This window comes from Amblyomma americanum, chromosome 8 (genome assembly GCF_052857255.1).
Source record: "Amblyomma americanum isolate KBUSLIRL-KWMA chromosome 8, ASM5285725v1, whole genome shotgun sequence".
Lineage (NCBI taxonomy): Eukaryota > Metazoa > Arthropoda > Arachnida > Ixodida > Ixodidae > Amblyomma > Amblyomma americanum.
In genome coordinates, this window is record NC_135504.1 from 93534059 (window position 1) to 93558711 (window position 24653).

The window sequence follows — 24653 nt, forward strand, 5'->3', positions numbered from 1 at the left end:
CAGTAAACTACTCTCTGCATGACGATGAAGCTGCAACAATTACTTTTAATGCGAAAGCACTACTAGGCTACATCGGCACCGGAAATGTCCGCAATGCATGGACGCGAAATCTGGACGCAAAATATATCCGCAGAATGTGCAGTCTCATGTGACATAATCAGGTGGCGGCATCAGCGGTCATGACCGAATGTGTGTGACACATGGTATAAAAATGGTGCATCATACAGTGTCATGTTCCTGTGACTCATGAGTAATAGACATGGTCATAGAGAAGATTAGTCATGGTCACAAAGAGTGGTGAGTCGTAGGTGACGAAAGTCATTATGTATGAGTCATCAGTCACAAAATTGGTGACAAGAAATGCTGAACATGGGCCACAAAAAAATCTGTGTCATAGGTCCATAAATTTGTCACCAAGAAGGGCTGAGTGATGGGTCACAAAATGGGTAACAAACAAGTTTATGGCGGGGTGGAGGTGTCCACCAAGATGTCGAGATCTGAAAGCTACGGCCCCCTTTCCTTTCCTCAAAAACAATTTCTTTTCTCAAAAACACATGCTTTGGCATTCCTCCACGTAAGCAGACTGAAGTGCTCTCCGAATTTTTATTGTCTGACCGCGGCCTCATACAACGTACTGTATGTACTACCAGCGTGCACAGAATCCAAGCGTCTACTAGCTGCTCTCAGAAATCACACGGATTACCATGCGTGCTTTAACTTCCAGCTCGGTGCGCGATGATTTTTACCAATTCGCTTAAATGCTCCCTAGTCGGCTTCATTCGGGAAATGGATGTTCAGGACTCCTGAAAGAGAATTAGTGATGCGCATAAATTTACATTCTAACGCGATGCACTGCTTTGACCTAATGGGCTTCGTTTCGAAGTTGATGTGTTGACTCCGTAATTCTCCATCCTTGCTTTCAAAATTTGCATTCAAACGGCCTTTGATTGCTTCAAGGTGTCCCGTTCAAAAATTCATATTATTATTTTCTAGAACTTTCAACCCTCTGTCGAGACGTTTGTGGATTAGACGGAATTATCCATCACCTTCTCCCCATCACCTTACACAACGTCTCGGGTATTTTAGACCGGAAGCGAATTTTATGTGTCTCATTTACTTGGATCATGGTTTAATTGTGTAGAATACATTTTATATCCAGTAAAATAATTAGAATTGCACGGAAGCCCTCACATATATGTTGTCTGTGCTTAAAACTGTGTACATTCTAGATCTTGTCGTCGCCTTCATCAATTTTTATCATCTTTTTATTTTGATGTATAAAAGGTGATGGTCTAGACACAGTGTACATTTCTCCCGAAAACGTTATTAGTATTGTAGCATGTCGGACGCGGTACAGACATTCTCGCCAAAACATCGGTTTTCATCAGGTGGCATAAACAGTATAACTCGTACTCAGTTGCGCGCGAATAAGACAAAGCTGGAAACCACTTGAAAGAGACATGAGAATTGATGAAGAAAAACAAACTTTACGGTGCTTCAATCAGAAATACACATTATACAGGTTCACAAATTTTTTGGAAGAACGGTAGTTTTTTTTCTCACACAACACCTTAACAAAATGTTTGACTTCCTTGTTTCTATCGATATTGCGCGGCGGAGAACAGCACACAGGTCCTTTGTTAGAGAGAAATGCGAAGTAATATCAAAGAAAAGGTGTGATGCAGCGGTTCCGTAGTATTTTTGCAGGATAGAAAAAATCAAGATATTGCTGCGGAAACTACTTGAGTAAAATTAGAATTAGGTGAGCGTAAAACGAATTCCTCTTCTTCCACACACACACGAGCAATTGTTTTGGAGAAATTTGATGAAGCAGTGTCTAAGATCGAATGCTTAGCGTACCTTTTCAGAACTTTTTTTCGGCATATTCATGTCAGGCTTCAATTACTTTTGCAAACATCGTTTTTAATTTCTGGTCATTCTAGAGCGGGTTTTTTCAGAAGCAATAGAGAAACTGAATGCCGCAGCCTGAATTTTTGCATATTGCACCGTCCTTTAAACTTTTACGAAGCCGCCATCTGGATTTAATGATAAATTTTTTGGGGGGGGATGAAGCAACCATGGGTCATCCAAATAACATGGAGAAAGACTAGGGCAGAAAAGGCAGTTTTCTACAGTGCTAATCTGGTTGGTTGAAACATAATACTTAATTTAAAACATTTCAGTAATGCAGGTGACCTTAAGTAGACATAACGATCCGATAGACTGATAACAGCAGCAGTTGTGAAAATTTTAAAAATGACGTTTTGCTCTGCGCTTCTAGGCATAAAACTGACTATACGCCGCACTGTAATATGTCCTGTTCTGCTTCCACCTCCGTGAATTATCGCGGAGGGACGAGCATCACAGACCGAACAAACGTTTCCAGCGTTTTCTTTCCTTATGTACCGCTTACCCCTTGTTACCCTTTAACGATAATACGAGTTATGAATACAACTGAACCACTTTCGTAATTAAGCTTTTAAAAATTGTTCTCCCTCTCAGTCGTTCCCCTCGATGATTCATTGAATGTTCGTCGTCTTTTTATAAATTCGTGTGCGAGGTTTTCCGCGTTTTCTGGCATCCGTACATTGTGTTCGAATAGATGTATTGTAGCGGTAGCAGTAATAGTTGAGTTTTCACGTTTCATACAGCGTTCAGTGTCACCCCATCTCACTTGAGGCTTGTTCTTAGCCATATCTTCGTCGCAGTCAAGAAAAGCCGACTGGAGCATATTATATTGGACAAACTGTGTACGCAGTCTGATGGTACGTTTTTTTCCCATCCGAACTTACATTATCCAGGCCTTCATAATGCCATGCAGAAAACCTTGCACTATGAAAGCAATGAGCAGGCACCTATATTGGACCGCTTTTAATAAACACATACCTACTTAGATGTGGCCAACTACCACATGTTTTTTTTTTCACTATTTGTGACAATAAAAATAAAGCCGTGCCCTCGACTCCCTTCCCGCTTTGCTCTTCGAAACTGGCACATAATCAGTTATGGTCAATGCATGGCGTCTCTTGACTATCAAAAATTCTTAAAGTTCAATAGAATTGTGCATTACAGATAAGCATATTTCCGGCTTAGAATAGTATGATTGAAGATCAATGGATGATTGCAACTTTATTGCTGAAACGGTTCAGAAATTATTTAATATACAAAGAACATGTTTTCAGAAAGGAAAAAAAGCAAAATTGCGTCGGTATCGAAAGCAAGTGGGTGTTTTCTATCCTGCGAGTAAAGTGTATCATGTCTGAGCGGATTAAGGTTTTTTAGCGCGCTAGCAACAAATGTTACACTAGCAAAAAAAGGCGTTCTGTCTGCGTATGAAGCGTTCGCCAGCTATCTGACACGGTGTGTAGGTGGATTGGGCACTCATGTAAAGGGTGTTAAGCGCCCTGGTGAAGCCTTCACCTGCCTGCTGCCACCTGCCGCGGTTAGTAGGTGAGAACAAGATAATGAAAAATGCGATCTACACTTTCAGGGGCGAGTGATGAGGGTAGCGGGTGGCAATATATAGAGAGAAATCCCTCTTTCAGTTTCGTGCGCTACAAATAGGTGGGCCATTGGCAAAAAATCATTTGTGTCCTGGTTAAGCGTAAAGGTGTCCTGGTGAAGGAGGAAAACCCATTTCGTGGCAGCTGTAGTAAATGGACATGCAGAAGCCGCGGCGCGCCAGTGCTATCGATTACATAGCGCGTAATGCCGTCATAAATAACCTATGTGAAGAGTCGGTACACATTATGCTAGCACATTTAAAACCAGTACAGTTTTGAAAAGTAAATCGCGCGTTAATTTTTTCTTGAAGACTACAACTTGTGTTTGATATTTTATGGAACTTGTTGGCTCTGTAAAATTGAGGCAATGTCCTTTTCGACACTTTTAGGTACCGTAATAGTTCAGAACTAAAGGAACCGCATATGGTATTCCATAGGGCTCTATACTGGGACCCTTGTTGTTTATTATCCACATTAATGACTTTACACGCATTCCACATACCCCTCACACAATTATCTACGCTGATGACACTGCCTTGTTTTGCTCTGGCAATGACTTGGGTTTTCTTGCATGCCGAACTAATACATGGTTAAATGATTATACACTTGGCTGAGGGTAAATCAACTGCAATTAAGTTAAGTAAACCAAATTACATAATATTCACACCAAGAAATAAACCTGATGACAAAAACATCATTCTTAAATATACTGAGATATACAGGGTTTCTAGTTTTAAATTTTTTGGCGTTTACTTTGAAGAGCACTTGAACTGGGCGCCTCAAGTAGACAGCAATCATGCGAGTGCATGCAGATCCGTTGGTACGATGTACAAAATTAGGTACCTGCTTCTTGCCTGGCTAAAGAGCCGGTTATAGTGCGCCCTTGTTCAATCACATTTTAATTACTGCATACTAATTTGGGGCTCTACTACCAAGTCTAACCTTTAAAAATTTATCGTTCTTCAAAAAACGAGCTTTGCGATGCATCAAAAACATTGAGCGGCTGGAACACACGGCCCCGGTGTTCGTAAGACATAATGTGCTAAAATAAACCAGTTATATGAGCTGAAACTTGCTACTCATATTAGGAACGAAATCATGCGAAATCCTGCAGTGTTAAGCAACTTGCGCCAGCCCAGTACTACACGGTATAACTTTCGAAAGAACTTTATCCCATACACCACATTTCCCGACCGCCTGCAAGGACGGGGGATTCGATGCTGGGCTAGGTCCCGTTTCGCTCGCAGCTGCTCAGGGAGACTACCCACCGTAAGAACGAGCAATGGTACACAAACACTGTCGTATTTAATCCCCAACGTTCTAAGTATACACCCACCTTTTCTTGACATATCGAAGCAATGTAGAGCATTCAAAAGGTTAACAAATGCTTTCATAACGTACATACTCTCCAATTCAAAGCATTAAGTACACACGCTTTGAAAACCGACTAAACTTTATTTTGGATGTTATTTTTGTTGTTATTGCGTTAGCACTTGTATAATGTTGTAAACCTTTGTACATTTTTGAGCATTGTATGGGTGACAGGGCCCTCATCAGGCAGAGAGTATCTGCCTTTTGCTCTGTTAACCTAGACCGTCTGTGTCTGAAAGAATGTTTCAAGTTAATAAATAAATAAAATAAACTAGCCACGGAATGGGAGCAATGAAACTTGCACTATCTGAGATAAAACACCGCCAGAGTTTTATGACGATGAGGATGTTAGATTTAGGGCTCGCGTTCCATGACAGTGTTGCCATTGGTGGCGACTTTGCAGGAAATTGGCTACTTTCAAAGGCGCGGGAGTGACTCCGAATCTCAAGTGGCGCCTTGGCGACTTATTAGCTACTTTGTATTATTGTGTGACTCAGTTATAAGCAGCCTATCTCTTCAGCTATCAATTGCACATATATGTGTTACACGAGCTTAGACCACTGTAATCTGTATAAGACCACAAAATGCAACCATCTTGACTGTCATAAGAGGCGGAAAAGCAGCTTCGACTTTTTCGGACAGAAGCCGAAGCCAAGTTACACGCTGCACAGCGTATTCTCTCATTTTATTTGTCTGACTCCAGGGTACACAATGATTACGGTTTAAAATGCGCCGCACAGATGCTCACTGGCACAACCGTGTAGGCAAGTGCTTAAAAGGTTGAGCGAGCAAAGATGGCTGGGCAAACTGGAGAAGATTAAGATTGGAACAGAATAAGAGGAAGTGGTCATTGAGGTCTGCTGTCTCGCTGCTGAGACAGCAGTAATTTCCACTCATTTCAGAGGCACATTCGTGAAAAGCGTAACGAAAGGCCAAGACCACATTTTCCGCCGCGGTGGCTCAGTGGTTATGGCGCTCGGCTGGTTTCCCGAAAGGCGCGGGTTCGATCCCGGCCGCCGTGGTCGAATTTCGATGGAGGCGAAATTCCAAAGGCCCGTGTACTGTGTGATGTCAGTGCACGTTAAGGGCCCCATGTGGTCGAAATTCCCGGAGCCGTTCTCTACGGCATCCCTCATAGCCTGAGTCGCTTTGGGACGTAAATCCCCAATAAACCAAACCAAACCAGGCCAGACCACATTTTTGAAGGGGGTTTTCTTTTGCTGGGGCAAATTGCCATTTAAGAGCAACTGCATCTACAGAATGCTACAACACTGCCCCATCGGTTAGATGGTACCTTCCGAAAAAAAAATTGTACGCCTCTGAAGCTGGGCACAAATGCAATTCGCGCCGCATTTTTCTGCATCTTCCTCGCCTATGCTGGAGTCTGAAGACAGAGAGTTGCAAATGGTTGAAAACAGCTTGTACCACTCAACCTGCTAAAGTAAATGGCAAGAGTAGTCTGGTAGCAAAGATGCTTTGTTGAGCGCCCTCTATCTCCATCCCAAAAACCGCCCTGTCGCTTCCAGTCTAGCGCACTTTTCTGGTGTCACCTTTCTGCGCTTGATGCATGCCCTCCCAGGCAGCCTTGAAGCGTGTGGGGGTAGCGGTCTCGGTATCAGAGATGCCCTCAATTCGGCGTGGCAAGCTCAGCCAGCAACCGACCAGCAAGGGACAATAGGTGTGGTCGTTTCGTGCCCAGCTCTTACACGTCTCAACCGAAAGAATTGGTCAGAGTTAAAGGTTCAAAAACAAACTATATACAGCAAAGAAACGATACAGAGCAATTTTTAATCGCTCATATGATCACAAGCAAAGTGATTTACAATACAATGCAACACATACAAAGTAACACAAGAGAGGCGATAGAATACAAGACAGAGGATATCACGTAGTGGTGACGGCAGTCCGGCGAACAAGAAGACTGCAGAAAAGGCTTTCAAATAAAGCTCGTTATTCTGGTTAACGTGCTCTCGCAAACAACAGAATGAATCGGTGACCGCGTAGCAACAAGCGTGCTCGGCGGTCGTCGAACAGAATGCCAGCCACACTTAGCCGTGCACAGGTTAATGTTGACTAGGATGTTTCGATATAGGGTGATAAAAGCAACCACAGCTGTTTGGAAGAACGTGTAATCGGCCCCGCCATGGCGCTATCGATCGAGATAAATCTAGTTGCTATTTTCATGACAAACAGAGCAATACAGCCGTGTTACGGCGGCTTTGAAGAATGAACAAACATCAAAAATCTTTGCTCCCCTATATTCCTGCTAAAGAAGAAGCGACTCAATGATTTACAACAAAAACAGATGCGGGCAACAACACCTAGAGTCCAAAAACAACAGTTGAAAAGGCAAGCAGTGTCCACTATCCCATATAACAAGGTTTTAGGCGCAAAATATGTATACTTCTGCCCGTGCAATGCGGCGCTGAGGCGCACTGACCCCGTCGCGGGCTACTACGTAGTGGAGCTTTCCAAGTCGATGAAAAATTTTCCACTGGCCAAAGTAGCGGCGCAAAAGGGTTTTCACACCGCCCGCTGCAGCTATTGGAGTTCACACCCATACGCACTCACCCTGCTTGCATTCCAAGTGCCTTCGGCGCAGATTGTAGCATCGGACGCCGGTACGCTGTTGGTCTTCACTGCACAGGCGGTTAGACGTCATGCTTCTGTAGGTAGGCGGCGACGTCGAGGTTATCTCTTCCTTAATGCTGGACAGCATAGCGTCGAGCGTGGTCATGGGCTCCCTGCCGTAGACGAGCCTAAACGGTGTCATCTGGATGGTCCCTTGAACACCGATGTTGTAGGTGAAAACGACGTAAGACAGGATGACGTCCCAAGTCCCGTGCTCAGCATCGACATGCTTTGCCACCGCGTCTGCTACAGTCTTGTTTAGACGTTCAGTAAGCCCGTTGGTCTGCGAATGATAGACAATTGTCTTCCAATGAATTGTTTGTAGTGCAAGATGGATGGCGCCAGCTCCGCTGTGAACGCTGTGCCTCCGACTGTGATGAGCACTTCGGGGTTGCCGTGTGGCAGGAGTATCATCATCAATAATAATAATAATAATAATAATAATAATAATAATAATAATAATAATAATAATAATAATAATAATAATAATAATAATAATAATAATAATAATAATAATAATAATAATAATAATATTAATAATAATAATAATAATATAATAATAATAATAATAATAATAAACATTACCACCACCTGCCTGTCTACGCCCACTGCAGGGCAAAGGCCTCTCCCATGTCTCTCCAATTAATCCCTCACCCCTTCCCCCCGTGGAGGTAGCAAACCGGCTATTCGTCTTGTTAACCTCCCCGCCTTTCCTCCTCCTCCTCCTGTCCTTTGCCAGCTGCGCCCACCGTATGCCTGCAAACTTTCACCTAGCCTGCTGTTTTCCCATGCTACACTTGCCTTCTCGTGGAATCTCACTCACTTATCCTTAAGGACCACCGGTTACAGTGAATTCACATTACGTGTTCTGCCGAAGCCCATTTCTTCCTCTCGATTTCGACTAGGATGTCCTTTATCTCATTAATCAGCGTTTGTTTCCTCATCCACTCTGCCCGTTTCCGGCCTCTTTACATTACACCTATCGCTTTTTTCCTGCCATGGCTTGCGGCGTTGTTTCCTAACTTAACCCGAACCCTTTTTGTCAGCCTCCAAGTTTCTACCCCGTAGGTGAGTACCGGTAAGATACAGCGGTTGTATACTTTTCTGTTGAGGGATACCGGTATGCGATGTAGTCGAGGGTTCGACGGCATACCGTCTGGTCAGGAATCATGGCTTGATGAGGCTCACTGGTCACTGACCAAGGTCAACGAAATAATCACGTTTCTGGAGCGCCACGGCTCCCTTGTTCACAATGAGCAGCCAGCTGGACGTCCCGGGCTTTTTGCAGCGGTTACTATCGTTATGAGGCATTTTGCGTAGATAGAGTGCAATATGCCGTCATTCTTATTTATTGTGTTGGGCGTAGTCTGGATGATTAATGACTCGAGATTTCGGCGAGCTGATACATTCTTTTCAGTTGTCACTATATCTGCTTCATCCCGGTTAATTTCATGACCAGTCTCTTGCGCATGCTCCGCGATTGCGTTCGTTGTCACTTTTCCTTTTCGTACATCGTACTGATGTCCTTTCAGGCGTCTCTTCAAATCTTTCGTTTCGCATATGTAAACCGATGAACAGTCGGCGCAGGCAATCTTGTAAACCACGCCGGGAAAATTGGCACGAGGGAGCTGGTCTTTTACGTTTATAAGCTCATTTCTTATCTTGCTTGTTGGGACATGTGCAACATGGACGCCGTGCTTGCAGAACATCCGTGCCAGCGCCTCGCTGATCCCTGATACATAAGAGATAGCGGCTCGTTTCCGTTTCGGTGCGTTAGCGCTTTCGTCTTCCCGGGCAGTAGGCTTACTTTATAGAGGCACTCTTTGCGTGTTCCGAATGAAGGAAAGTGGGTAGCCGTTTCTTTTCAAATCTTTTTCCACGGTCTTCATTTCGTGGTTTAAGGCGGCGTCTTCACTGCATACTTCCCTGGCACAGTTGATTAGAGATGCAACCACGGACCGCTTATAACTGACAGACAGGGTGTGCTGAATTGAAATTTAGGTACCTTCCAGAAGGCATCGGTTTCCGGTAGACGCGAAAACTGAGACCTGTCTGAGCTTGGGTTACCACGGTGTGGAGGAACGGAAGGCAGCCGTCGGTCTCTTCCTCAACAGTAAAGTTGAATGAGTGCACAGTGGCATTAAGGTGATCGAGGAAAGTTCGGGTGTGCTTCCGGTCTATAATGCAGAAGCAGTCGTTTTCACATACCTCAGAGATACTTTTGGTCGCGGTTGGAAGGTGGCCGAAGCTTTGCTTTCGATGGCTTCTATAGCGATTTTAGCCGCTGTGACCAAGATGGCTGCCCCATTGCTGTGCCAAAGGTCTGTTGGTAGAAGTTGCCGCTGTACGTAAAATATGTGTTGGCGAGACAGAACTGCAGAAGTTGGCAATGTTCCGCTGCTCCGAATGGTGTCCGATCCTGCAACGAGGTGTCATTCTCATTCTCAACTGCGAGATCAACAGGCACGCTTGTAAAAAGCGAGCAGACGTCGAAAGAAACGATCTCATCTGTGTCTTCTAGGGCGACCTCTTTTAACTTGTTGATGAAGTCGGATGAATTCTTGATGTCTGTGCCTGTCTTGACCACCAGCGGAGAAAGAACGCCATGAAGGTACTGTGACAACGAGTATAAGGAGACTCTAAAATCCACTATTGGGCGCAGGGGAATCCCTGGTGTATGCACCTTTGGTAGTCCGTGTATGACGGGCGCTGAGCCGTTTGTACATAGCAAATGATAATAAAGCCGTTTCATAGACGGAGGAATGCCCTAGAAGATTTCTGCTAGCATTTTTTGAAGAGACGTCTGCACTTTGGGAGTAGGGTCTTTCGGGATCCGGCAGTAAGTGGTCTCGTCTTGAAACATGGCCTCCATTTTTTCCTTCTAAGAAGACCGGTCAAGGATAACAGTAACATTCCCTTTATCTGCCGGTAGGACGGCTATATCCTTGTTAGCCTGGAGGTTTCGGATTGCTGAGCGTTCATCTTGACCAAGAGGGCGGTTTGATGACGTCTTCTTCATGCGTGACAACACACCTATCGCCTTCGTTCGAACTTCGTCCTGACCATCTCGTTCCAGAAGTCATACTGCCCCTTCTACGGCACATCGACTGCTTATGCGTCATAGACCGGAAGCACACCCGAACTTTCCTCGATAACCTTAATGCCATTGAGCCCTCAATAAACTTTACTGTTGAGGAAGAGACCGACGGCTGCCTTCCGTTCCTCGACACCGTGGTAACCGTACTACGACAGGTCTTAGATTTCGCATCTACCGGAAACTGACGCATTCTGGAAGGTACCTAAATTTCAATTCAGCACACCCTGTCAGTCATAAGCGGTCAGTGGTTGCATCTCTAATGAACCATGCCAAGGAAGTATGCAGTGAAGACGCCGCCCTAAACCACGAAATGAAGACCGTGGAAAAAGATTTGAAAAGAAACGGCTACCCGCTTCCCTTCATTCGGAACACGCAAAGAGTGGCTCTATCAAGTAAGCCTACTGCCCGGGAAGACGAAAGTGTTAACGCAGCGAAACCGAAACGAGCCGCTATCCCGTATGTATAAGGGATCAGCGAGGCGCTGGCACGGATGTTCCGCAAGCACGGCGTATATGTTGCACTTGTCCCAACAAGCAAGATAAGAAATGAGCTTATAAACTTGAAAGACCAGCTCCCTCGTGCCAATTTTCCCGGCGTGGTTTACAAGATTGCCTGCGCCGACTGTTCATTAGTTTACATAGGCGAAAAGAAAGATTTCAAGAGACGCCTGAAAGAACATCAGTACGATGTACGAAAAGAAAAAGTGACAACGAACGCAATCGCGGAGCAGGCGCAAGAGACTGGTCAGGAAATTAACTAGGATGAAGCAGGTGTAGTGACAACTGAAAAGAATGTATCAGCCCGCCGAATTCTCCAGTCATTAATCATCCAGACTACACCCAGAACAATGAATAAGAATGACGGCACATTGCACCCTACCTACGCGAAATGCCTCAGAACGATAGTAACCGCTGCAAAAAGCCCGGGACGTCCAGCTGGTTGCTCATTGTGAACAAGGGAGTCGTACCGCTCCCGAAATGTCATTATTTTGTTGACCTTGGTCAGTGACCAGTGAACCTCATCGATACTGTTATGCCATTCATTATCTCAGAGAACTTGTCATGTGCTGTCCACCCCATTCCTATCCTTCTAGTTATTATCATTGTTAAACATTGTTAAACAGGTAACATACGCTAAATAAAGCAGGAGGTAAAGGCGTAGCCTGACAGGGGCTCCTGCCCTATCGAGCGGTAAAGGCAGATAAGGTGCAATTTCAAACAAAACTTGCAAGCATATGCGATACATCTTGTACCGACAGCAAACGCTGAAAGTGAGCAGAAAATAAAACTAAAAAACACTAACAAGCGTATAAATTACATGAAATGTACGTAGCACACGTTTAAGCAGAAAGTTAAAATATTTTATTTTAACGAAGCAGCATAAGGAGATTTAAAGTTAATCACTTATTATTTCACTCTCCGGCAGGGATCTTCTGAGTGACTTCTTTGAAATACGTGCCCTGAAATCAATCCTGTTTCCTAGATTTTTCGAAGATAGGGGGACTTGGTAGTTTAAGTGTTGCGTGCCATAGTTGGTACGTATGCGTGGTGTTCTAAGTATTTCTTTTTGTAAGCAGTATCGACTTGGTGTCTTAGGCCCGACGTTATCATATAGCTTATTTTTTATGTATTGTGCAAGCTTGTATTAGCATACCTGACTAGGTTTAAGGATTTTGTTTTAAGAAGAGGGGTTTAGTTGGTAAATCTTGGTAAATTTCCCTCTAATAATTCGAATCAGCTGTGAGTACCTGCCCTAATTAGATGTGTTTCTTTACCACTTCCAGCGCCTCGCTACAAACTGCGAATTGCTGTTCCCTTCTAGGCGGTTGAACATTACTTTGGTTATCTGCATGTTAATTTTTAGACCAACCGTTCTGCTCTACGTGTCTAACTCATTGATCATGATTTGAAGTTAACGCCCTGAGTTACTCAGCAAGACAATATTATCAGCGAATCGCAGATTATTTACGTATTCTCTATAACTTCTTGTCCCAAACTGTTCCCAATTCAGGCCTCGGAATACCGCCTGTAAACAGGCGGTGAATATCATTGGTGAGACGAGTGCTCTTGCCTGCCGCCCTGCCTTATTGGAATTTTATTGCTGACTATATGGAGGACTATCGTAGCTGTGCAGCTGCTGTATATGTATTCGAGTATTTTGACGTAAGGCTCTGCTATACCCTGATTCCGCAATGTCTGCATGGCTGGTGAGGTGTGCGAAAACTTTTTTATTAAATAAATAAAAAATATCTTTGTTGTTTGTCTATATTTGGTGTGTACGCATAATTTTCAGCGACTAAGAACAACCAACTTGCCCAAGACGCAACAATGCTGAACTACATTTCTAATACATCGGACTCTTTTTCTCTGTGTTTATATACATCCGTGTGCCATCACTGCGGCTGTCACCAATGCTGCGTGCCAAGCGCGGTTTCTGTCTTTCTGCATTATTGATGTCTTGTAGCCTACTACCGTCCAGGCTATGTTTGGTGGTTTTCACCCATTTTCTGGCCAAGCCAGAAGGATCTGCAAGATTTTGGGACTTGCGCCTGTGTGTGTGCCCTTTCTTCTCCATGTTTGTTGTGTGCGCAATAATTCCATCAACTATGAACATCCAGCTCACACAAAACGAAAAGATGCTTAACAGCATTTCTAATACAGTGGGCTATTTTCTATGTGTTTATCTATATCCGTGTGCCATGAGTGCTCTTGCCACCAGTGCTGCGTGCCAAGCGCGATCTCTGTATTTCTGCATTCGTCGAGGGTTGCAGCCTCCGTCCGCAAAGGCTTTGTTTGGTGGTTTCTACACGTCTTCTCGCCCCGCCGACAGTATCAGCAATATTTTAAGGTTTCCGCCTATGTGCCTTCTTTCTTGTCCATGTTTTGTTGTGTGCGCAAACTTCCCCCATCTATGAGCAAGAACCTCGCCCAAAACACAACGATTTTTATAGTCAATTGCGCTGTAGACCGAACCGACGGCGTAATGGGGTGGCCGTCTCAAGCGGCCGGGACTTTCCTCAGTCGTACAGCGAATGTACTATTTATCAGTGAATAATCTGCTCCTGCGTCGATAGAGCTTTAGCTTTCACGCCGTCGATTGCCACGTCTACGTCGGATGGCTCTTGCGTTGCATGTCGACCTGGCCGTCGAGTCACGGCTTCATCGAGTCTATGATTCGTGAGTAAGGCCTGTCGTCAGGGCATTTCTGGATGGCGTCGTCATTCTGCAGTCCGGTCCCGTCGCAGTCGAGCTCGTGGTTGTGTCCGGCACCGGCCAGGTGAGGGAAGTAACCTCCACAGGTTGGTTTGTTTAGTTTATCCTGCGGGAGCTGGGGGACCTGGTGCGACGAGCTGCTGCGCAGCTGCGACCCAGCGACGCACAACGTGGTGTGGATGGTGATGGTGAGCTGGAAAGATGGCTAAATGACGCGTAGCCCTCTCGGCGCAGGTACTAGTCGATCTCCTGTGGTCGTTGGCTGGCGTGGGGTCAAGGGGCTTCAAATTGAAAATCCACAGAGGCCCATTCTTCTGTACAGGCAGTGCCGAAAATGCGGCCAGGTTCATCGAAATGGAACTAAAGCGGGCGGCGCTGGTCGGGGATCCCCGAGAGGTCGCCTTTTCTTGGCTGATCTTGCAACTGAGTTGGGTGGGCTGGTGATTTGGATGCTTGGGGCGGTGTATACGGCTCCTGGCGCAGAGTGGCAGGACGCCTTTGTGCACCGCAGTGCCCTGAGTCATGTAAATCATGGCCTGGGGCTGTTGGTCGTCGGAGTCACGGAGCTAAGTGACTTGTAATTCTTGTACCACATCAAAGAGGTTTGCTGCTTGTGGCTGCGGGGAAGTTGGGAGCAGAATCCTCGCGGCCGATTTCGCGGATGACTTCCCGCAAGATGTCGCTGGTGTTGGTGATCGAGTTCGAACGAGTTTTAAAGACATAAGCAGGGCGATTATACAGTCAAGTCCGGACGTCGAGGGTTTTCTCGATCGTGAAGGCTAGTTCCATGAATTCCACGACGGTTTTTGGCGGCTGGCTAACGAGGCGGGAAAAGGTTTGTTTTTTGACGCCGCGTATTCTTCTTCTTCTCCTTAGTAAGCATGGCACATACCCACGCAGGGGAATTGGCCAAGGTTCAGTGGATAATCCCAATGAGGTATTTGCTCGGGGAAAAACAGGCGTGAGAAAACTAAATAAATATAAAAATTAGAACAGTCAAACGAATTAAAGAACTATTAATTACCAGGAATAGAATCGAGCATTTTTGGACATGCGACAAACTTTTGCATACAGCTAACAACGTAGTCGATCAGTTGCACTTATGTAATCATGAAGGTAGCCACAGACACTGCTTAACGGGAATCCCTTTGCGCTCGCACCGAACGAAAGAATAACTGGAAGAGAAAGTGGGAGTCCTAACCCCCAAAGAGAGACCTCCAAATACTGTTTTCTATGAACTGCGAACCGCCGGCATGAGAGGAGAAAATGATCTATGGTTTCATCTTGCCCACGTGATACACAAAGGTTTGTCGCAGCGAACCCACATGTGCATATGTACAAATTTAAGTAAAGGATTTTGCATCCCAGAAGCGTCATTGACACCTCACAAAGCCTTGATTTACACCACCTGATATTCCATGGGAACTTTAAGTGGCTAAAATCTATGGTATTGAGCAATGGATCACTCAGGTTGGCTGAAATATGTTGGAAGCACTGGAAACGTCAAGTTTCTAACAGAATGAGGTGAGGGACGGGATAGACTACAGCAGCGCTAAGAGCTGACCTGGCAAATAAATCAGACAACTCGTTAAAATAGACGCCCGAATGCCCAGGTACCCAGACAAAGCGGATCTCACGCACTGTGCGCAGAACAAAAAACCTAAGCGAACGTTTCAATAAAGATTTCCCAGAATTTTGTAGAGAGACTAAAACTGAAAGGCAGTCTGCAAGAATAAGAACCCGTGCTACATGCCTAGGAAGTTTGAGAAAAGCCAAACGAATGGCCAGAAACTGTGCGAAGAATATAGGAGTATAATCTAGGATACGAATGTAATAGTTCCAAGCCAGCTCCTGCGAATACATCCCAACCTCCGCATTCTCACAGCTGCCGGAAGCATCAGTGGAGATAACATTATGAAGAGGAAATTTCTGTAGGTGTTCAGAAAGGATACCATTTAAGATATTTGCGTGCATAGTTTCGCATGGCACGGAAAATATGGTCATAATAGAAGACGGGGTCAGCCTGCGTATCTGCAACTTGTTGCAAGGAGATCAGATTAATCTGAAGCGAGGCTAATAGATTCTGCGTGAACCTAACTTGCAAAAGCTGATAGCGTGGCCAAGCATTAGTGAAAAAAAGGTGTGGTTGGGATAGAAAAATGGGACTACGAACGCCGGGGGCCGGGTCAAAGGACCTGAGGAAAGTACGCACTGTTAGAAGTTGGAAGCGGGAAAGGAGATCGGGGATACGGGCTTCCAGATAAAGTACAGCGTTTGAAGCTGATTTTGGGAGCCCGAGGCGTAGCCGTCGGGTACGCCTTTCCACTAAGGCTAATGGCTGCAGCTTGCAGTTTGCGCTACCAGAGAACAAGACACAACCAAATTCCAGAATCGGTCTCATAGAAGCCTTATAGAGCAACAGCAACGTGTCACGACACATGCCAAACTTTTTATTGCCAACTAGTGTCAACCGGCTCATAGCACGTTCCCCTTTAATAACATTATTCTTAATGTGGCGTCGCCAGTCCAAGCTTTGATCATAAGTAACGCCCAGGTATTTAACCGACTCTACCTGCGGAATTGGAGTGGAGCGGTATACTAGCGAGATGTACAAAGGAGTGTCGGGCGGAAATACCAGCACGCCACATTTGCTGACATTAAGTGATAAATTCGTTTGGTTCAACCAGACTTCAATAGCATTCATGTATGCCTTCACAGACTCGTATAGTGCATGAATATCCTTTGCTGATGCGAAAAAAGCTATATCATCTGCCATAGGCTTTAGCAACATCAAGTGTCACCACGGTCGCAACTTCTCTCTTGCGCATTGATAGTCGTATTCGGCTCTCGAGATCCACATGCGCGGACCATATGGAACAACCGCGACGAAAGTCAATCTGTGCGGTGCTGAGGTCGTAACGTGATGAACATGCTCTGTGAGGCGACTGTGTACTACTCTTTCTATTAGCTTTACTAACTTTGAGGTTAAAGCAATCGGCCGAATATTGTCTAAATGAAATCCATTCTCTGCATTTTTCAAAAGTAAAATTTTCGCAATTTTCCAACTGTAAGGAATCCAAGAGTTTTCCAATGACGCATTTACAATATCCAGTAGGTGAGTTGGAAAGTCTTGCGCTAAAATCTTTAACATGCCCACAGTAACCCCATCAGATCCCGGGGCAGCAGATTGCATCGAGGAAACAATTGGGAGGAGTTCCGACACGTCCACTTCGGGATAGTCCGAGCTGGGGGTGAGAGTGTGCAAAGGTTCCGTTTTATGCACTTGGAAACGTAAAGCCAGCCCCTGAGCGATACGTTCAAGGCGCTGCTTAGCTTCCTGCGGAGACAATACCATTGACTTTATGTGGTTGCATGCCGGAGAGTTGTTATTTTGCGCCATGAATCTATATAGCGCCTTCTTATTCTTAGGTTTAGAGAGATATGTGTTTAAATTTTGATTATAATCTCCTTTGCTTTTTAACAACTTTTTTGAAAGATGCAGAGTAGAACATAATTTATCCAATTAGCTGGAATCTGATTATAAGAAAGGCTTTTTCATGCTGCTTTTCTAAGGCGATAAGCTTTCTCACACTCCTCCGTCCACCAAGGAGACGGCTTTCTGGCAGGGGCAGTAACGCACACAGAGAATACAGAGCTCTCAGCAGCATCCTGCAGAAAGGAAATTGCCCGCGGAGCTCTTTCAGCTCGACCTGAGCTAACTATGGAGAGAAGCGAGGGAGATATCAATATTTTATACGTAATGCGATTTACAAATTTCATTGCTGCACCTCCTTTTCATTGAGGAGAGGACATAATAGTAAAGGTTATCGGAAAGTGGTCACTAGATGTACCTGAGTCTACTGTTGGCCATGCAGATACTCCAAAAAAACGAGATGCTAATGTTAAATCTATGACTGAACGAGAAACTCCACGCATAAAGGTTACTGCTCCGAAATTGCAGCAGCGCACGGCATTCATAGACATCCATGACCAGAGAAGCTGGCCGCAGGAGTCAGAGCGACTACCCCAGACACTGTGGTGCGAATTAAAATCCCCTGCGATGACCGTGTTGTTTGCTCCGCTCAGTAAGACATCCAAACAGTCTGTCCTGTGAACACCTACAGGAAAGTAGACGTTAGCAATAGTTACTGTGGCGCACTGTGGAAGGGAGATTTCAACCGCCAACAACTCACAATCAGGGAGCCTAACTTTCTGCGAGATTGATGCCCGGTGACATATTTTTGTAGAGATCATAGTTATGAACCCACCACCCCTGTCGTTAATGCGGTCTACGCTGAAAACACGGAATTTTTTTCATTGAAAATGATTGAAGTGTAATTTTTTCATTGAAAATGATTTAAGTGGAGAGAGCCACGTTTCTAGCAAAATCACTATAAGTGAGTTATGTTGATGAAGAAGTATTTCAAAATCTGTGAGAGAAGAAAGCACGGAACGACAATTCTATTGCAGAACTTTTAGATCCGCCATGATTATTGACTGAGGAAAAAGGCAGCAACAGCCTCCTTCTGCACATCAGTCTGGGGGATTAGTTTGGGGGGTTCTTTCTTTGCTTTGATTTCCGGAACAGCTGACTTCGAGGGTGAGGAAGAAGCTCGACGCTTTTGGGAAGGACAGAGCATTTCGTCATCCTTTTTACAGATATGTAAGTGAGAGCCACTGCCAGGAGCGCTGTTGGCAGGCGGAACTTGTGGTGCATCAGGAGGCGACATGGAGTCACTCTTATTAGCAGCACAATTTAGGAGCTATGCAGGCGTCGCCGCCGAAACAGATGATTGAGAAGGCAGAGACAGGCCTGCAACAAGTTGAGATAAAGCCTCGGTGAAGTTGCACAGCATTCGCTCTACCACCACAGAAAGAGCCTGTTCTACTGAGGACACTATCGAAGTAGTCAACCTTGACTCTAGATCTGCAACAGAGCTTCTACCCGCCGCGGTGGCTCAGTGGTTAGGGCGCTCGACTACTGATCCGGAGTACCCGGGTTCGAACCCGACCGCGGCGGCTGCGTTTTTATGGAGGCAAAACGCTAAGGCGCCCGTGTGCTTTGCGATGTGAGTGCACGCTAAAGATCCCCAGGTGGTCGAAATTATTCCGGAGCCCTCCACTACAGCACCTCTTTCTTCCTTTCTCCTTTCACTCCCTCCTTTATCCCTTCCCTTACGGCGCGGTTCAGGTGTCCAACGATATATGAGACAGATACTGCGCCATTTCCTTTCCCCAAAAACCAATTATTATTATTATTAACAAAGCTTCGCGCATGGCTGGCATATGGATTATTCTTCCGATCCAGAATGGCATACGCATCTGCTCTCGAGCATCGCCTCGCTTGCAATATATCTAGCAGGCTTTGTTCGTCAGCTCACTTCGAGCAGTTGGGATCATCAGCTGAGTGGTTACACTTGCAGATGCACCACTGGGGCTGATCAGAGGAGCAGCTGTCATCCGAATGCCATTCTCTACAAACACGGCAGCGGGTCGCCGATTTACACGCTTTGCCATTGTGACGGAACCGCCAACAGGTGGTGCATTGAAGTGGACGGGGTTGCAGAGGATCCACACGGTACACTATTGGCCAGACCTTGAGCTCAGAAGGAACGTAGGAGCCAGCAAAAGTAGTTATAACTGATTCTGTCGCTACACGCACACCATTAATTCTCTACTGCACCGGTAGACAGAAAGAACCCCCACACCTGCATCCTGAAACTCCTCCAGTATTTCCTGTGGGGAAGATGCTGGGTCCACTCCACGAACAATACCTTTGGAGCATGCGAGCTGTTAAGGGATGAATGCTTTCACCACTAATGACTGAAGACTTTTGCACTGGAGCAGGTCTGTGAGGCAAGCAATGTCAGAGGACTTGAAAACAATGCCTCTATGGCCAAACAATCGCACCTCAGAGATCTGGAGGTAGTGGGTAGTGAGAGGCCTTAGCTCCTCCTGAATAACCTTAGAGGTTTTCATTTTGATCATTATTTCACCGATCGGTACGGGCGCCACTGGGATGACGTCAATTCCATTTTTCCTAAAAGGGTCCAGCGTCAAGCTTTGGGTGGGCAGGCTGGCAAACCAGGCTGCCGACCCTCCGCCGGGGAGGTCAGCGACATGCCTAAGCCAAACGCTCCCTCAAGTGCGCATTAACCGCGCCTACAGACTTAACCTTAGACCTGGCCAAATCCCCCACGCAGAACGGCCTCACCAGAGATGAGCACGCAGACGCCACCAGGAAACCACAGGCACCATAGGAAACAGCCGTTCAGAACCGTCCAGGTGGCAATCCCTCAGTCCAAAAAGTATTAAAAAGTGGTACTTCTTCTTCGTCCATCTCAGGGTCGGCGCTATGAAAAAGGTTCTTCATTTTTTCCCCGTAACCGTGGGCGAAAGTGCTCGGGAGCTGGATGCTGGACTCGAGGAGCCACATGCCTGTTTCTCTCCTTTCGACAAGGGGGGATGCTTTCGAACGTTCCTTCTGGAATAGCCCCTATGTCGTTAGTAAAGATTCGTGGTTTTCATACCACGTACGTGCTGAGCCCTCCAATGTGAAAAAGGCGGGTACGAGTTTTGTCTCATGAACCCAATTGTTGAAGGATGCCACGCGCGGAAATTGGTCCAACACTTCCTCGTGCTCTTCTCTTGTGGAGCCATTGAATGTTGATGGCATGCGCACCCGCTGCAGGATGATCGGTCGGGGTTGGCATCTGTGGCGAGGTCATGGTCGACGTTGCAGTTTTTTTTTGGCTATTGGAATTGCTCCTGGAGAGTCCTGAACTGAAGCTGCGCCCCGGAGGAGTCCCGAACTCATGTTGGGCTTCTTGCAGACGTCGGCTGGCTCGGTGAACTGTAGTCAGGTCTTCCAGTGAGGGACGCAGAGAGCGGGGGGTCCTGACTTGACGGTTTACTGTACATGGACGGCCACCCAGCTTTTCACCAGGTGTAGCTGAGTGGTGACGGCAGTCCATGCATGAAGACATCGGTAAAGGCTTCCAAACAAAACTATTTATGTGGGCTGACTTGCGCCCGGAACGGAGGGAAAGACTCGGTGGCGCGGTAGCAACAAGAGTGCTAGGCGGTCGAGAACAGAACGCACACCGCTCTCGGCTGCACTCAATTTAAAGTCGACAGAGAACTTTCGAGATACGGCGAACTAAGTGAACAAAAAGGTCTGGAACAACACAGAACCGGCTACGTCTGGGCGCAATCAATCGAGATAAATCTGGTCGTGTCTTGCATCGCAGACACGTCGATAAATTCGCGTGCTGCCAGTTTGAAGAATGAAGAAGCAAACATGAAAAAGCTGTGCGTTTCTAAACACACGTGCGAGCACATACAAAGTTATTTGCTCTACAATGAAATACATGTAAAATAACCCGATACGACATACAATACAGGAAAGATATTGCAAGCAATGTGCGCTATCAAAAGAGAAACAGAGAGAGACAAAGCAGAACGCAGTTTGCTCTCTGGACCGTGCGAGAGTCCTACGACCGGAGGAGCACGACGAGCCCGTCCTGAAGGCTGGCGAGCTTTGAATTGCTGGACCATGGGTGAGCGAGTGGTGCTGATCCGGTATTCGTACGGAAGCGCTTCTTCGAAGCTTAAATTTCGGCACAGGCTGGTGGACAGCGTTAGGCGTTCTTTCTATACAGGCCGCGCCACGTCTGTTTCTTCGCAACAAGGCCAGCGCGCACATACATTCACTATTATCCCTAAACCTGCGCTGTCATCCTCCCGCCTGACGCGTGTCGCCATGGGTCATTCGTGGAGAGGGGCTTCCAGAGAATTCGAGTTCCCCCTCAAGACCCAGAGCCGCTGGCGCGCGAGTCAAGTGGAGACGACGTCACTCAGCGCGCTCGCGACTACTTGGTCTCCGTCGGCAATGAGCCACAGAGTATAGCCTGCATATAATGACAGAAAAATAACGAACATTGCTTATTTGTGGAAGAGGGAGGTGCTACCATCAAAATATGCATTCGCGCAATAGATCTGCATGAGATTCAACCTGCAAATGTGGCGATGTAGCTCGGTTATAGCGGACGAGGCTGCGCTGTAAATTCGGCCCTACAGTCGAAGAACTGACGCTTCCAATAAACACGGAGTTGGAAGAGCGTCTCCGAGCGCACGTGACATCCTCCTCCGAAAACAACGTGGTGACACAAAAAATGCAAACAAAACAGGCGAGTCAATTGCTGATTTGCCGACCATACGGCACATTATCACCGAATGCTGCCTTAGAGAACGCATGCCTTGAAAGGCGACACCTGCAATCGTGAAAGACACGGTAAGCTTTGTCGTTGCTTCCTGCTTTTTATAAGGAGAATCGGTAGTGACCGGCGGCGATCATTTTTCATCACCAAGGCTCTCACCCTGCCATGTTTTCAAAACTACGTTTTTCTAACGCTGCAGGCCAAACACAAAGGCCTCGATAACGCGTGAATTTTGTGTCCATGAGACGAGCCTGCAACCGGGCCTAAGCTCGAATGGAGCGATAGTAATTGCGCACGATTTGTTCGCCGAGTGGCTTGTTGAGTTCGACCAAGAGCTGGTGAAAAAAATGCGACCTCAAACTCGTATCTTACACAACTTTTAAACGCAAATTTTGTTGGACTTCCTATTTCCGGCTGCAGAATGAAAAGTCCGATTAATACGAAGCTTGGGTACAACAACCGCAATACGTGCGACGGTAACGATCCTTATAACTGCTCTTCAACCGTCGACGGCGCGTGCGGGCTTGATTCATTTCACGCCGCGCTGACTTTCCGAATGCGCGCCGAATTCTTTAACACCAGTTCATTGCCTTAACGAAAACAAAACCGATAAAAAAGGAGAACGAGCAGTAGTGAGAATAAAGTTTGGACTGACGCTACACAGCAAAGCTATGCCTGTGTTCGGGGCGCCCTGTGATATACTGTAGGAAGCAAAGAGCAACTACTTGCTCTGCGGTCGCAAATACTTATTAGTAAATGACTTTTTATCATATCTTTTATTGATGGCGACGCATCAGCCCGCAAAAAAAAAAAGGATTGGCTACTTTTGTCCTCTGTCTTAGATTGTTTCGTGAATGGCTTAATGACAAAACTGTTTCGTATAACCACATGAATTTTCAATCATGAAGTTCCATTTTTTTTTCATGGCGCAAGGGCATATTTGACCAAAGAGCACCATGGCACAAACTAATTTCGTCGCCACAAGGTGCCGTGGAAAACCCGTTTCCGAAGTATTTCCCCCCAGTCGAGCACAGTGAAAGGCTAGGTGGAAGCTGGTATCAAATTTTCGAAGTATATATAGAATTTCCTGGGAGCGAAGGCGCATTTGAAGAAAGAGCGCCATCGTGCAAGTAAATTTCATCTGCCCAAGGTGGAACGCGAGACCCATTTCTGCACAGTTCATTAATGGGGAGCAGAGCACTAGGCCAGCGAAAGCTTGTTCCCATTGTGTCACCGGTTGTTACCCATCGGCACTTGGGATCGAATCCCGCTCCTCCAGTATGCAAGGCAGTTGCTCAGACCCTTGGCAATGCACACTATTCGCATTTATTCCTCTTATTTAGATTGGCATCGCAGGCGTGGTGGAGTCGTTGTTCAGGTACAAACCTTTCCTCTATCCGATTGCTGCATGAACTCGTTCTTGATTATTGGTCCTCCACTAAATCGCGTCATTTATACCATAACTGGCACCACTTTCTCTTCACTTGTATACGTAATAATTTAAGGAGGGCTTCGAATCTGGCATCCTTGATGGAGTAGGTTGCATGAGAGGGTTCTAGTACACCTCCGCCCTCACCGTAAGGCTACATTCCTATACGTGGCACTTGTGGTAATACAGGACGTACTACGTCCGCCGGTATGAACGAAGGTGGCACTGGTGAACACTCTCATGGCTAGCTTGCACTGCAAATAAATACCCCCGAAAACAGCAGATTGGACAGCCGTTGCCGTGGCTCAGTTGGTAGAGCGCTGGATGCGAAATTCGGAGGTCATGCGTTCGGATCCCACCGGCGGCATGTGGCTGTTTTTAGTTTGCTTTTATAATTGCGAAAACATGATATGCCTCAGTTGTGTCCGAAAAACTGTTCCGAAAAATTTGTCCGCATGGAGATGTCACTCCAGACGACTGAATGTGCCAAAGTTTAATGATAATGAGTAAGGAATTAATGTTGCTATATTCTGTGATGAAGATGTCGCACCGGCAATCAATAAAATCAACGATAGGGTACTTCGTTCAATTAAGGAAAATGAGTTAATTAGTAAAATTGAAATTAATTGAATTAAAAATGACGCCATTAATAATTAATGATGGAAAAAGACGCGAGGCGCAAAACAGCGTCCGACGAAGCGACGACGCCAGTTTGAACGACAGATATGGCATATGCAGATGAAATCCCAGTCATGTGATCTCTGGTAAAGCACAATATGGTGGCAGTATTCCCATATACATTCACCTAATGTTTGAGCAACACCTCGTCGTAGAGCATTCTGGCTGATGTCACGGCATTACTCTTTGCACATATCTTGCACATTTTAGTAAAGTGAGAAGCTAGCTTGCCATAGGGGTTCGGACAAACGACATATTCACCTTTAATTGCATGCTTTCTGCGACCTGCGACAGGGGTTCGGACAGGTGACGTATGCAACTCCAGTTACATGCTTGAAGGCGTGGTTGAGTTGCTGCTCTCGCATATCTCCACGCAAGTAGACTGAAGTACCATCAGAATTTAAATTTCCCATTGATGAAAAATTGGAATTAAAAAAAATTCATCCCTTGTACTCCTTAGTTTCAGTGGCTGCTGGCTTCCGTCATTTGTCCCTATCGGATACACAGGAAAAT

The 24653-nt window shown here is 46.0% G+C and overlaps 1 protein-coding gene across 1 annotated transcript in view; it reads left to right on the forward strand.

The window, feature by feature from the left end:
• The window catches only part of LOC144102621 (uncharacterized), a 73569-nt gene that overhangs the window by 25205 nt on the left and 23711 nt on the right, over window positions 1-24653 (forward strand). The gene's annotated exons all lie outside the window — the stretch shown is intronic.